The following is a 13,010-nucleotide window of genomic DNA, read 5'->3' as shown; positions in this document are numbered from 1 at the left end:
GGGGCCCCCCAGCCCCTCCTGGACTAGGTACAGCTCCTGGGGTACGGGGGTGAGGGGGGGCGTCGAGGCCCGGCTCCCTCAGCCCGCACCCCACCGCTGCCGCTGCCGCCGCCGCCGCTGCAGCCCCGGGCTCTGCCTGGAGCCGGTCTGTGGGTGGGGGGGCCGGAGCCGGGAGAGAGGGGCGGGGGGAGAGGCCGTTACATTGCCTACCCCTGGCTCGCGACCCGGCACGCGACCCGCTCCGGACCGCCCCGCCCCACCCCACCTCACCTCACCCACTAGTGTGAGGCCCGCCCCCCGCTTCGCACCTCCTCATTGGCCCGCTGCCCAACCAATAGGCAACCACCTCCAGGGCCTGTTACCCCCAGAGACAAGGCCAAGAAGGGGCGGTTAGCTGACCTCGCTCTTCCGCAGCTTCTGAGCCTTTCCCGCTCAAAGTAAGCCTGTTCGGGATTGGCCCTGTCTGGCAAGCAGCTGCCCGACAATTGGCCAATATGGCAGCCGAGGGGCGGGGCGTGGAAGGTGGGGAGGTAGCACAGGCCTACCGGATGGGAGAAGTGATGGAGGTGGTCGGCAGATATGAGAAGTCGCTCGGCAACTGGCTGATAATCCTAAACCTATCGTTGCGCACCTTGTGCATTTCATTTTTGTCCCTTGGTCCCTCCCCTAACTCCCAGAATCCTTTGGAGCGGCCGAGAGAATAATAGACGTGCTCATTTGTGGAAGGTGAGGAACCGGTTATGGAGTGGGGGTGTTGTTGGGACGCCCCCTTCCTAGGGAGAGCCGCCCTCTGTTCTAGGCCCCAGGCCACAATGAGGGTGAAGGCGTTTTGGTGTTAATATAAGTCTTGAACAAAGTTCACGCTGACCTGCACCAGACAAGCCATTAACGTGGGCAGTCCCGTTTGGAGATACGATAGTCTCAGAGAAATGCTTAATGTTGTGGGCGTTGAAATATTGAAGATCAGAATAATAAATGCTGCAAACGCCTTTAAGACGTTTATGTTTAAAATTAAAACTTGAGAAGCGCTCAGTAAAGCGGAAGATGTTCTTTTAATTAAAAAGCAAATAGAGATAGTTTAGGGGGACAAGTTTTATTGGCCCATACTGTCCCGAGAGTTACTTTGGATCTCTACCCACCTTTGATTTAAGAAAGCTGACCAGGTGAGGTGGCTGTACCAACGACATTTCTTTCCCTACTTCACCCTTAAAGTTGTTGATGTGGAGCTTTCTCCCCTTGCTTGACGGAGTTCTGTACCCTCTTCCCTCCCTCATTGTACCCAAAAGAATTTTGAAAAAGTGTGAATCCTCTTATGTATCTTTTTGTTTTAGGAAGATATACATAAAATTTACCATTTTAGTCATTTTCAAGTATACAGTTTAGTAGGATTAAGTACATTCATCATGTTGTGCAACCATCACTACTGCCCATTTCCAGGTAATTTTCCTTATCTCAAACAGAAACTCTGTACTCAAACAGTAGCTCCCTATTTCCTCTCCCCCACCCGCTGATAACCTCAATTCTAATTTCTGTCACTAAGATTTTGCCTATTCTAGGTGCCTCACATAAGTGGAGTCATAAAATATTTGTCCCTTTGTGACTGTGTTATTCATTAGCAATGTCAAGGTTCATCAATATTGTTGCATGTGTCAGAACTTCATTCCTTTTCTTGGCTGAATAATATTCTGCTGTGCATGTATACCACATTTTGTTCATCTGTTTATCAGTTGATGGACACTTGGGATGTTTTCATTTTTTTGCTATTGTGAATAATGCTGCTGTGAACATTAGTGTACAAGTATCGGATTTCTTTTTTTTTTTTTTTATTTTGGGTATATACCTTAGAGTGGAATGCGTCAAATGGTAATTCTGTTTAACATTTTGAGGAACACCAGACTGTTTGCCACAGCAGCTGCACCATTTATAGTCCCATCAGCAATGCACCATGGTTCCAATTTCTCCACTTGTTGTTTTCCCCCTTTTTTTTTTAGTAGCCATTAGAGAGGGTGTGATGCAGTGTCTTATTGTAGTTTTGATTTGCATTTCCCTATGACTAAAGATGTGAAGCATCTCTTCATATGCTTATTGACCATTTGTATATTTTCTATGGAGAAATATCTATTCAAGTCCTTTGCTCATTTTTTAAGATTGTACCATCTTGTTTGGTATTGGTATAGCTTGTCTTGGAAATAAAGGTTATAGGAAAATTTAACATTCCATTGAACTCAAGTGAACACATTGCTAAAGGGAACACTTTGGTCATGGAGCAGGGCAAGTATTTTGTATGTAGGTAGCTCTTTCTTTCAGCTCTTTTATTTCTTTTTTGGAAGATCTCATTTTGAATGTGTATGTTGGGGCGGGGGATTGATTTCACAATGTTACCCAAAGATAGACACAGACCTCACATTAAAATGAGAAGGAGTTATGGGGCACCTGGGTGGCGCAGTTGGTTGAGTGTCTAACTGTTGGTTTCTGCTCAGGTCGTGGTCTCAGGCGGTGAGATCAAGCCTTGTGTAGTGCTCTGTGTTCCTTGAGTAGTCTGCTTGAGATTCCCTCTCCCTCTCCCCCTTCCCAACCCACCCCCCCACCCTGGGATTGCACATGCACATGCTCTCTCTCAAACAAACAAACAAAAAACAAACAAGAGGGGTTCCTGGGTGGCTCAGTCGGTTAAGCATCCAACTCTTGGTTTTGGCTCAGGTCATGATCTCAGGATCTGGAGATCAAGCCCTACATCAGGCTCTGTGCTCAGTGCAATGATTGCTTGTCCCTCACTCTGCTCTCCCTGTGCTTGTGCGCTCTCTCTCTCTCTCAAATAAATAAATAGAGTCTTCTAAAAAATGAGAAGGATGGGACACCTAGGTTGCTTAGGCGGTTGAAGGTCCTGGGATCGAGCCCTACACCAGGCTCCCTGCTCAGTGAGGAGCCTGCTTCTCCCTCTCCTTCTGCTGCTGCTCCCCCTGCTTGTGCTCTCTTGCTCTCTCTCTCTGTCAAATAAAAAAATAAAATCTTCAAAAATAAATAAATAAGTAAAAAATGAGACAGAGTTAGAAATACATGATTGTTTTATGTATTCTTTGCCTTCATCTGAATTTAAAAGATTTTTGGGAAATCGTGACCTTCTTTCTCCATTTATTGACTATTCCTATATAGGAGCAAACATAAAAGAGTTCAATGTCATAAGATTGATCACATTTCAGTAACCTTGGTCCATCTCAGAATGATGGTGCCCTCAAATAACAAACTCATTTTTTTCTTTGCTATTTTGCCAATATTTAAGTGAATCTGAATTTATGATTGGACTTTTGAAAGTAGTTAAGAACATTCTTTGAGGGGTGCCTGGGTGGTTAAGCGTCTCCTTTCAGCTCAAGACATGATCTTAGGGTTCTGGGATTGAGCCCTGCATCGGGCTTCCTGCTCAGTGGGTAGCCTGCTTCTTCCTCTTTTTCTCCCACAGCTTGTGCTCTCTCTCTCTCTCTCAAGTAAATAAAATCTTAAAAAAAATTCTTTGATATATCTTGGAACAATTTAAACCTATTCCATCCTTAAGAATTAGTGCGGAATGCACACTTCTCCAAAATATATAAGGTTAGGTTTTTTTTTTATTTTGCAACTCTGGAAGACAATGTACAATTCAGTTACATTAGCAAAGCCCTTTTTATACTTTTACAAATGTTTAAACATTTTGTTTTGTAGCAAAAATAATCAGTTTCATTGAAAAAAGTCAGCCTGCCCCCTAGAAATGTTTTGTGTGAAAAAATAAATAGGATTTCGTTATTCTCCCAACTAAAACTTCAAGTTCAAATAAAATACGTATTTTTGAAAGTTCAAAGTGTATCAGGGGCACAATCTCAATGCCAGAGAAAACTCTGATGAATTAACTCTTCATAGAAAGCAATCATGTAATTCCAAGTCAGTATATAATTAAATCACTACAGGATTATTGTATATGCTCACATTTATATTAAATAAATTGCTTTTCCAGTTTCATAATGGACTAGTGGTCCAACAACTTAAATGGGCCGCAAACCTATCTCAGTTCAAGCCATGAAATTCTTTATAGGGTTCTCTGACTTGAGGGATTAAATTATCTTAATTATACCTTCTGAAATTAACTGGACGTCCATATATGGTTTTTCAATTTAGAGGTTGTTGGAAGAGTGGAAATGTATTAAGGAAATTTAACTCAAAATTGGAGTTGGGAAAACATGAAGGGAAGGCTTTCACACCTGTACTACCACTCCTCCTGGCTTGCCTAGTCCAGCAGCAAGGAAGATTTCCTCTCAGCCCAGCAACAACAAGCTGCCCCCACCTGCAGCCAATGAGAAGCCACCACTTGGAACACTCATTTTCCTCCAATGAACTTTTGTTCAAGACATACCTCCCAACTGGCTGCCTGGGTGGCTTAGTCAGTTAACTGTCTTTGGCTGAGGTCATGATCTGGGGTCCTGGGATTAAGCCCTACGATGGACTCTGCACTCAGGGAGGAGTCTGCTTCTCCCTCTCCTTCTGCCCCTCCCCTTGTTTGTGCTCTCTCTCTCTCAAATAAATAAAATCTTAAAAAGACAAAACAAAACCAATCCCTCCAAACTTCCTCCTTACCTCTGTAGAAGGACCTCTCCTACTTTGTTGCCAGGACTTGCCTGTGGTTGGCCATAGTTTGCTTGTCCTGAATTGCAGTTTTTCTGCTCTTCCCCAAAAAACTATTTTCCTGGCTGAATCGCTTATCTTTGTCTTTTAAAAAGGTTGACAAAGCCTTACAAAATGCTCTTTCTTAGAGCTGTTTGAAACATCTTTTTTTTTTTTTTCAGTACTCAAATTAGTGTTTTTCTGTTTCTCCAGCATTATATTTACAGCTTCTTTATTTAATTTTTTTCTTTCTTTTTTTTCTTTTTTCTTTTTTCTTTCTTTTTTTTTTTGGCTAGGTAGGAAGTGAGCTTGTTTCTGCTCTAACCTTTCTGGTTGGATGAGGTTCTAGGTCACTCTCTCTTAATCTGTGTTCCAGGAAACTTGTAGGTTTCCACTTAGCTTGAGATGAGACCCTGAAAAATTCATGCATTTACCTTTGCTGGATGAATGTTTCTTCTTGGGGTGTGGGGAGATTCTTGAGTTGATTAATATTGATCAAATATAGTATTAATGTGCATTTCCTATGGCAAACTCTTCCATCCCTTCAAAGATAATATTTTTTCTCATCTTTTTTATATTTGATCTTTTTATTTGTATAACTTTATTTCTTGAATAGAATAGAGTGTATATTTGATATTTAAACTGATGAATTGACATTGAACTAGGGTTTTCACTATAAAATGAAAAATTCTGAATATCTCTGTTTCACTGCCCTCCAAAACTGAGTTTCTATTTCTGAATGTTTGATTGGAACCAGATGTTAGAAAAGGTTCATAGAAGAGTGCCACCAGAAAAAAACATCTTTTGAAGTTGTCTTTCGTTTAGGCCTTTAAATTTCTTCTGAATTTGAGGGATCCCCAGACTATATAATCAAGAGTCTTCTTGCACAATGGACCAGAAAACAGCTTCTTAAAAAAAATTAAGATCCAGTGTTTTATTTTATGCCAGAGAGTTCAAGAAGTTATGAAGGGGTCCATTTTTAACGTTCTATCAAATCTTTGTGTTTTGTGACGTACCACTAAATATAAGCTTCCTTCCCAAGGGTAATTAAGTTAAAAGAACATTCATGAAAGGTATAGTTTCCAAATTGGATGATTATAGGCCCTTAAGGTGGGAAATAAAATCTGTATTTATAGAATCTTCCTGAAAACTCACAACTCACCTAATTGGTGCAATTTTTTTAAAAAGATTTTATTTATTTATTTGACAGAGACAGCCAGCGAGAGAGGGAACACAAGCAGGGGGAGTGGGAGAGGAAGAAGCAGGCTCCTAGCGGAGGAGCCCGATGTGGGGCTCTATGTGGGGCTCGATCCCAGAACGCTGGGATCACGCGCTGAGCCAAAGGCAGACGCTTAACAACTGCGCCACCCAGGCGCCCCCTAATTCATGCAATTTTTAACCAGCCCAAATTTCTATATTATTTTCAATATATATTCTATTTGGGTTGTTTTATAAATCATTGCATTAAATAATGGGACTCTGCATCTTTATCAGATTGCCAGAGCCTGGAGATAGCTGTTTCATTGCAAAAGCTTTTAAAACCTGCTTGGGTTCTGAGCTGGCCCCTAATCAGGCAGACATCTACAGGCCATCCGTCCCCAGGGCACCTACAAAGTTGAAACCTGGGGAAGCTACTTCACTGACTCCTGGAGAGCAGAATATGGGAGGTTTACCCAGTTGTAAGGCTCTACCTCTCTTTCAAGGTCCTTACCTCTGATCTGAAGGCCTACTGCTTGTCTGGGTGGATGTCCTGATGCTTGCTCTCCTTTTCTTTTCTTTTTTTTTAAGAGACTGCATTTTTTAGATCAGCTTTAGATTCACAAGAAAAATTGAATGGAAAGCGCAGAGAGTCCCTGTATACTCCCTGCGCCCACACATGTACAACCTTCCCCACCATCAGTATCCTGCACCAGAGTGGTACGTTTGTTACAATTGATGAACCTACATTGACACAACATTATCAGTCAAAATCCATAGTTTACAGGGGGGTTCACTCTTAGGGTTGTACATTCTGTGGGTTTTGACAAATGTATAATGATGTGTATCCACCATTACAGTATCATACAGAAAAGTTTCACTGCCCTAAAAATACTCTGTGTTCCACTTATTCATCCCTCCCTCTCTCCTAACCCCTGGTGACCATGGTGTTTTTATTGTCTCCATATTTTGCCTTTTCCACAATGTCATATAGTTGGAATCATTCAATACGTAGCCTTTTCAGATTGGCTTCTTTCACTTAGTGATATGCATTTAGGTTCCTCCCTGTCTTTACATGGCTTGATAGCTCATTTCTCTTTAGCACTGGATAATATTCCATGTCTGCATGTGTCAGTTTATACGTTCACCTCCTGAAGACATCTTGGTCACTTCTAAGTTCTGGCAATTATGAATGAAGCTGCTATAAACACTCACATGCAGCTTTGTGTGTATACGCGTCTTCAACTTGAGTAAATATCAAGGAACATGATTGCTGAATTATACGGTAAAAGTATGTTTAGTTTTGTAAGAAATAGCCAAACTGTCTTCCAGAGTGGTTGTGCCATTTTGCATTCCCACCAGCAATGCATAGGAGTTCCTGTTGCTCAACATCCTCACCAGCATTTGGTGTTGTCAGTGTTTTTAATTTTGGCCATTCTAATAGGTGTGTAATGGTAGCTCATTGTTTTACATTTTTTTACCTCTTGCTTGTACATATTCTTGGTTCCTAATTGGTTCTCTACTTTTTCTTTCTTTTTTTTTTTTAAGATTTTTGTTTTTATTATTTATTTGAGAGAGAGTGCGAGAGAACACAAGCAAGGGCAGCTGCAAAGGAAGAGGGAGAAGCAGGCTCCCCGCTAAGCATGGAGCCCGATGTGGGACTCCATCCCAGGACCCCAGGATCAGGACACGAGCCAAAGACAGACGCTTAACCAACTGAGCCACCCAGGTGTCCCACTTCTCAACTTTTTTAACTGCTCAGCTTCTGGATAAGTTGTTCTCAAAGTGTGGTGCCCAGATCAACAACATCAACTCCACCTAGGAACTTGTTAGAAATGGAGTTTGCGGGGCCTATGCCTACTCTCATCCAGTTTCATTGGCTTCTGCAGCACCTTGTTCTGCCAGGTATATTGTGGAAATCGTTATGATGGCTTTTTCCACTCCAGTGAAGCAGACGTCTGGATCCCTTTGTGAGCCTCTTGATCCTTATTCCCTACCACCCGCACCAGTATGCAACCAAAGTCTTGTTGGCTCAATGAATCTTTATGGATTTTATAGGATCCCCAAAGAAGAGAAATATGACTGTGCTTTCCAGAATGTTAATTGATAACAGTTCTTGGCAATAGTGCTCTTCCTGGCTTTCCCTCTTTAACCTGTTCATTCCACCCGTAATAATAATACCATTCCTTAGTAGATTGGTACCATTCTGGAGTTTCTCTCTCTCTCTCTTTTTCTCTCTCTCCCTCTCTTTCTTTCTCTTCCTCCCTCCCTCTCTTTCTGTCTCTCCCCTATTGCCCCCACACCCACAGGCCCTTTATTTCTTTTTTCCTTGCTCTACTGATAATACCTAGGACTACTTAACTTTCTAATATAGGCTAGTTTGTTGCAAACTGCCTGAACATTGTAATGATGTGAATATTAATGATTAAAAGGGGCCTCACTGAGCGGTGTTGCTCCCCATTTCAACCACACTTGATTGTTAAAGTTAAGGAGAGGTCTTGCATCTCTGTTCATCTAAGAACTCTCTGCTCTGGACAGTTGTCATTAGATTCTATAGTTGAGTTGAATTTTAGACCCTAGGCTGGGAGTGGGAAGAGGCAGAAACCCTGTTCACATAGGTAAACACTAACAAACCTGGCTTTTCCAGTTGAGCTCATCTTAAATATGGGGCCCCAAGAGGGAAATCTCTCAGGGGTTTCTTTTGGAAAATAAGCTGGGGGATCAAGTGGCCTAGTGTTTTATTCTCCAAATCATCTCCAGATTTCTGGCCTTTACCTTGTCTGGGCTTCACTTTTCTCTGTAAAATAAAGGGCCTGATAAGTCAACCTGTGAATTTCCTCCCAACTCTAAATTGTTCTGGTTTCGAATGAGAAAAGTTCAAGTTAGTAGAAGCATAGAATTAAAGAATTTTTTTTAAATTTTATTTATTTATTCGATAGAGATAGAGACAGCCAGAGAGAGAGGGAACACAAGCAGGGGGAGTGGGAGAGGAAGAAGCAGGCTCATAGCGGAGGAGCCTGATGTGGGGCTCGATCCCGCAACGCCGGGATCACGCCCTGAGCCGAAGGCAGAAGCTTAACCACTGTGCCACCCAGGCGCCCCAGAATTAAAGAATTTTTGATCCAGAAGTGCCACTGGGGATCATTTGGCCTGATCCTCAAATGTCCAGATGAGAAACCTGAGGCTCAGAGGAGTGCAAACCACAGAGCTGGCGGTGCCAGGGCCGGCTCAAGAACTCACGGTTCCTGCAAGGACTGCCTCTCGGAGAAAGGGACGTTTCTGAGATCGCGGTCACTTTGTTTTCAACTCTCAGTCTTCAGTAAGGCATCATCTTCTCATGATTATCTACTCATGTGATCATCATCATTGACCACTGAGATAATTTGCTGCTACTAAGGATAGTGCTGCTGTCTTTTGGAAATAATTAGTAAAATGTGGGGCAGCGACCTTAGTACTGTTTGTTTATAGTATTGGTTTTTTTAAAGAGATAAAATTTAAGTTTTTTGAGACCAAGATTTTATTTATTTATTTATTTATTTATTTAGAGTGGGGTGGGGGACAGAGGGAGAGGGAGAGAGAGAATCTGAAGCAGACTCCCTGCTGAGTGCGGAGCTTGATCCCACAATCCAGAGCCAAAGTCAAGGGTCAGATGCTCAATCGACTGAGCCACCCCAGTGCCCCAAAACCAAAATTTTAAAGCTTATATGGCAAATATTTTATTTGCAGAAAATTTTGTATTTTACCAAGATGTTTTGGCATCATGTAGATCAGACTCCATGACTAGGAATAAAGTATTTCCTCATAAATTTAGAAGCAACCATCCTGGGTTTGCCCCAGTTTCTCTGGTGGGAAGGAGAATATAATATACAATAATGCTTTTTTTTTTCACTGTCCTTCATCTTTTTTTCTCACTGTGTATTGGGTTTTGTAACTAACACACTCTAGGACTCCCAGACAATAAAAAGTAGCTCTACAACATATGAATGCTGGGGACTTTTGAAATAAGACACCAGCTTTGTACATGTGGCAATAGCCATACAAATTGTGGGAATCAAACAAATTTTTGTTCTCTATCAGTCATCTTGTTCTGACCTACCACTAGAATTCTTTTTGTGTCATAAGCAACCTGGCTGGCTTCGGCCATCAGTTGAATAGTTTCATCTATGCCGATGGTTCTTACACTTCAGCCTACCTCAGAACTTCCTAGGGGGATACTAAAAAACAAAATGGCCCCACTCCTAGAGTCTCCAATTAAATAGATCTGGGATGTGGCCCCATAATTTGCATTTTTAAAAACAAGTCCAGGGGGGGCGCCTGGGTGGCACAGCGGTTAAGCGTCTGCCTTCGGCTCAGGGCGTGATCCCGGCGTTATGGGATCGGGCCCCACATCAGGCTCCTCTGCTGTGAGCCTGCTCCTTCCTCTCCCACTCCCCCTGCTTGTGTTCCCTCTCTCGCTGGCTGTCTCTATCTCTGTCGAATAAATAAATAAAATCTTTAAAAAAAATAAAAATAAAAATAAAAAAAATAAAAATAAAAACAAGTCCAGGGGCACCTGGGTGACTCAGTTGGTTAGGCGGCTGTCTTTGGCCCAGGTCATGATCCCAGGGAGCTGGGATCCAGCCCCACATTGGGCTCCCTGCTCCATGGGGAGTCTGCTTCTCACTCTCCCTCTGCTCCTCCCGCCACTCGTGTGCTCTCTCTCACTCTCTCTTTCTCTCTCTCTGTCAAATAAACGAATAAAATCTTTAAAGCAAAACAAAAAAACCAAGTCCAGGGGTGGTGATGATTCCCTTGGTCTCAGGACTATACTCTGAGAACTACTGCTCTACCTACACCTTTTGGCCAAGAGCTTGCAGGTGAATACTGAATGGTGAATTCAGTGAATGGTGTAGGTGATGGTGAGTTTGGTTGCTGTTGCTTTTTGGTCCCTGTGAGCCAGGCCAAGAACAACTTTACCATTCTGTGATCACATTAAATGCTAACTCAGCTGAGAACAGGGATTCTCAAAGCTTTTGACAGGGAAGTTTGAGATTATCTGTGCCATCCCCTGTCTTTGCACATAAAATATATTATTCCCCTCTTACCCCAAAACACAGAGAGGTGATTTGTCTTGTCCATGATTACATAGGTGTTAACGGTAGCACCAGGACCAGAACCTTGACCTCCGGCTTTCCCATGCTTTCCATGACAATGAAATTAACATTAATACTAACTGCTTCCTCGTTGCTTTCCGACCAAATGTCTACCTGATTTCAAATAGACATTTTCCAGTGGTCATTTGGCTGAAAGGATTAGAACTTCCCATGAATGTCACTCCTCTTCAACCACAGTGTGTTCTTACAATGCCAGTCAGCTCTTTTTCAGTGTGTTTGAAGTGTAAGATGAGAGAGTGTGGACATAGCAATGCGAGTTTGTCTGTGCTTCAATTTTTTTAAAGATTTTATTTACTTATTTGAGAGAGAGCAAGAGAGTGAGAGAGAGCATGAGCAGGGGGGAGGGGTAGAAGAAGAAGCAGACTCCCTGCCAAACAGGGAGCCCGATGTGGGATTGGATCCCAGAACCCCAGGACCATGACCTCAACTGAAGGCAGACACTTAACCAACTGAGCCACCCAGGCGCCCTTGTCTACACTTTTAGAAAACAAGTGTATATTTCACTAAATATTCTTGTCATATTGAAAAGTCAAACTGTTATGTGATTTACCTCTTCTGGTCTAAGAATGAAAAGCTAGGGAATATCCTGATGGAAATTGTTCATCTGGTAGTAAAGGCGATAAAGATTTTGATCCTGTAGATTCCAACTTGAATTATGCAGCAAGATTGCTGGCTAGAAATAAAAGACCAGACTTCTTAGCCTCCTGCCTATCACAAGAATTTCTTCTACCTTCTACATCTTAAACACAGAGAAGCCTGACTTCCTACGGCCTTTCAATTAAGAGGGATAGACCATGGGCTGTTCTTTCTCACAGCAGTCATGGTAACTACATAACCAGAAATCTAACTATTTCATAATTGTGTTGTGGATAAATTTTTTTGAAGATTTATTTATTTGAGAGAGGGAGAGTAGGGGTGAGGGCAGAGGGAGATGCAGTGAAAATCTTAAGCAGATTCCTTGCTGAGCACAGAGCCCAACATTGGGCTCAATATCATGATGCTGAGATCATGACCTGAGCCAAGAGTTGACGCTCAATCAACTGGGCCATCCAGGTGCCCCATGGATAAATTTTTTAAGCAGCCCTCTTTGCAACTCTGCATTCCTGAGGGGAGGTGGCATATCTTTGAGGCTCAGTAGAATTGGATGGAATAGGGATGGAGAATAGACCTAAAGCCTTCGTATGTGGGGACAATATGGCTAAGAGTGGAGTCTCCCACCCGTTTTGTTTTTGTTTTTATTTTTGTTTTTATTTTTTTTAATTTTTTTTTAAAGATTTTATTTATTTACTCGACACACAGCCAGCCAGATAGGGAACACAAGCAGGGGGAGTGAGAGAGGAAGAAGCAGGCTTCCAGCAGAGGAGCCTGATGTGGGGCTCGATCCTATAACGCCAGGATCACGCCCTGAGCCGAAGGCAGACGCCTAACGACTGCGCCGCCCAGGAGCCTCTGTTTTTGTTTTTAGATTTGCTGGAGATCATACTCTTTATTTTATTTTTTTTCCCAAGCAAGTTCTCAAAAATTGGTTAAGGACTCAATTGTTTCTCTCCATGGAAGTCTTTAGTAAAAGGTGAAATATTTATGCCATCTGAAGAGAAACCAGAGTATGGAGATCATACTTTCTAATGGGGTACCGACCAATGGTGAGAACCTTACATTAATGCTCACAAAAGCCATTTGAGAGCACTAAGCCATGAGTATGACTCTGAAACAACATACTTTCGTATAAACGTTTGGGTTTTTTGTCCCCACTAAATGTATGTGCATATAATATAAAAAACAACCGTTTGATTTAGGAAACCTAGTTAGATTTACTACAAGAAGAAAAATAACAATCTCTTGAACTGAACATCAAAGTTAGTTATTTGTTTTTATAAGAGTAGCTTAGACCAAGACACTTGTACCCAAATTTTCCACCTTTTTTTTTTTTTTAGGGAGAACATTCTTCTTCTCTCCATGTTTTTACTCTCTTTCATTGTCCCTGAAACTTTTCCACTCTTTAATGGGTTGATATTTTATTGGCATACCTAA

General features: G+C 42.2%; 1 non-coding gene across 1 annotated transcript; it reads right to left on the bottom strand.

Moving 5' to 3' along the window:
• Window positions 1–12,475: 12,475 nt before the first annotated feature.
• LOC117795865 lies at window positions 12,476–12,587 on the bottom strand. The gene has a single exon (XR_004620013.1). It is a non-coding gene; the product is annotated as a U5 spliceosomal RNA (small nuclear RNA).
• Window positions 12,588–13,010: the final 423 nt, after the last annotated feature.

The sequence above is a fragment of the Ailuropoda melanoleuca genome, chromosome 13, assembly GCF_002007445.2.
Source record: "Ailuropoda melanoleuca isolate Jingjing chromosome 13, ASM200744v2, whole genome shotgun sequence".
Lineage (NCBI taxonomy): Eukaryota > Metazoa > Chordata > Mammalia > Carnivora > Ursidae > Ailuropoda > Ailuropoda melanoleuca.
The sequence above is the reverse complement of the archived record's forward strand: the minus strand, read 5'-3'. Positions and strand labels throughout refer to the sequence as shown.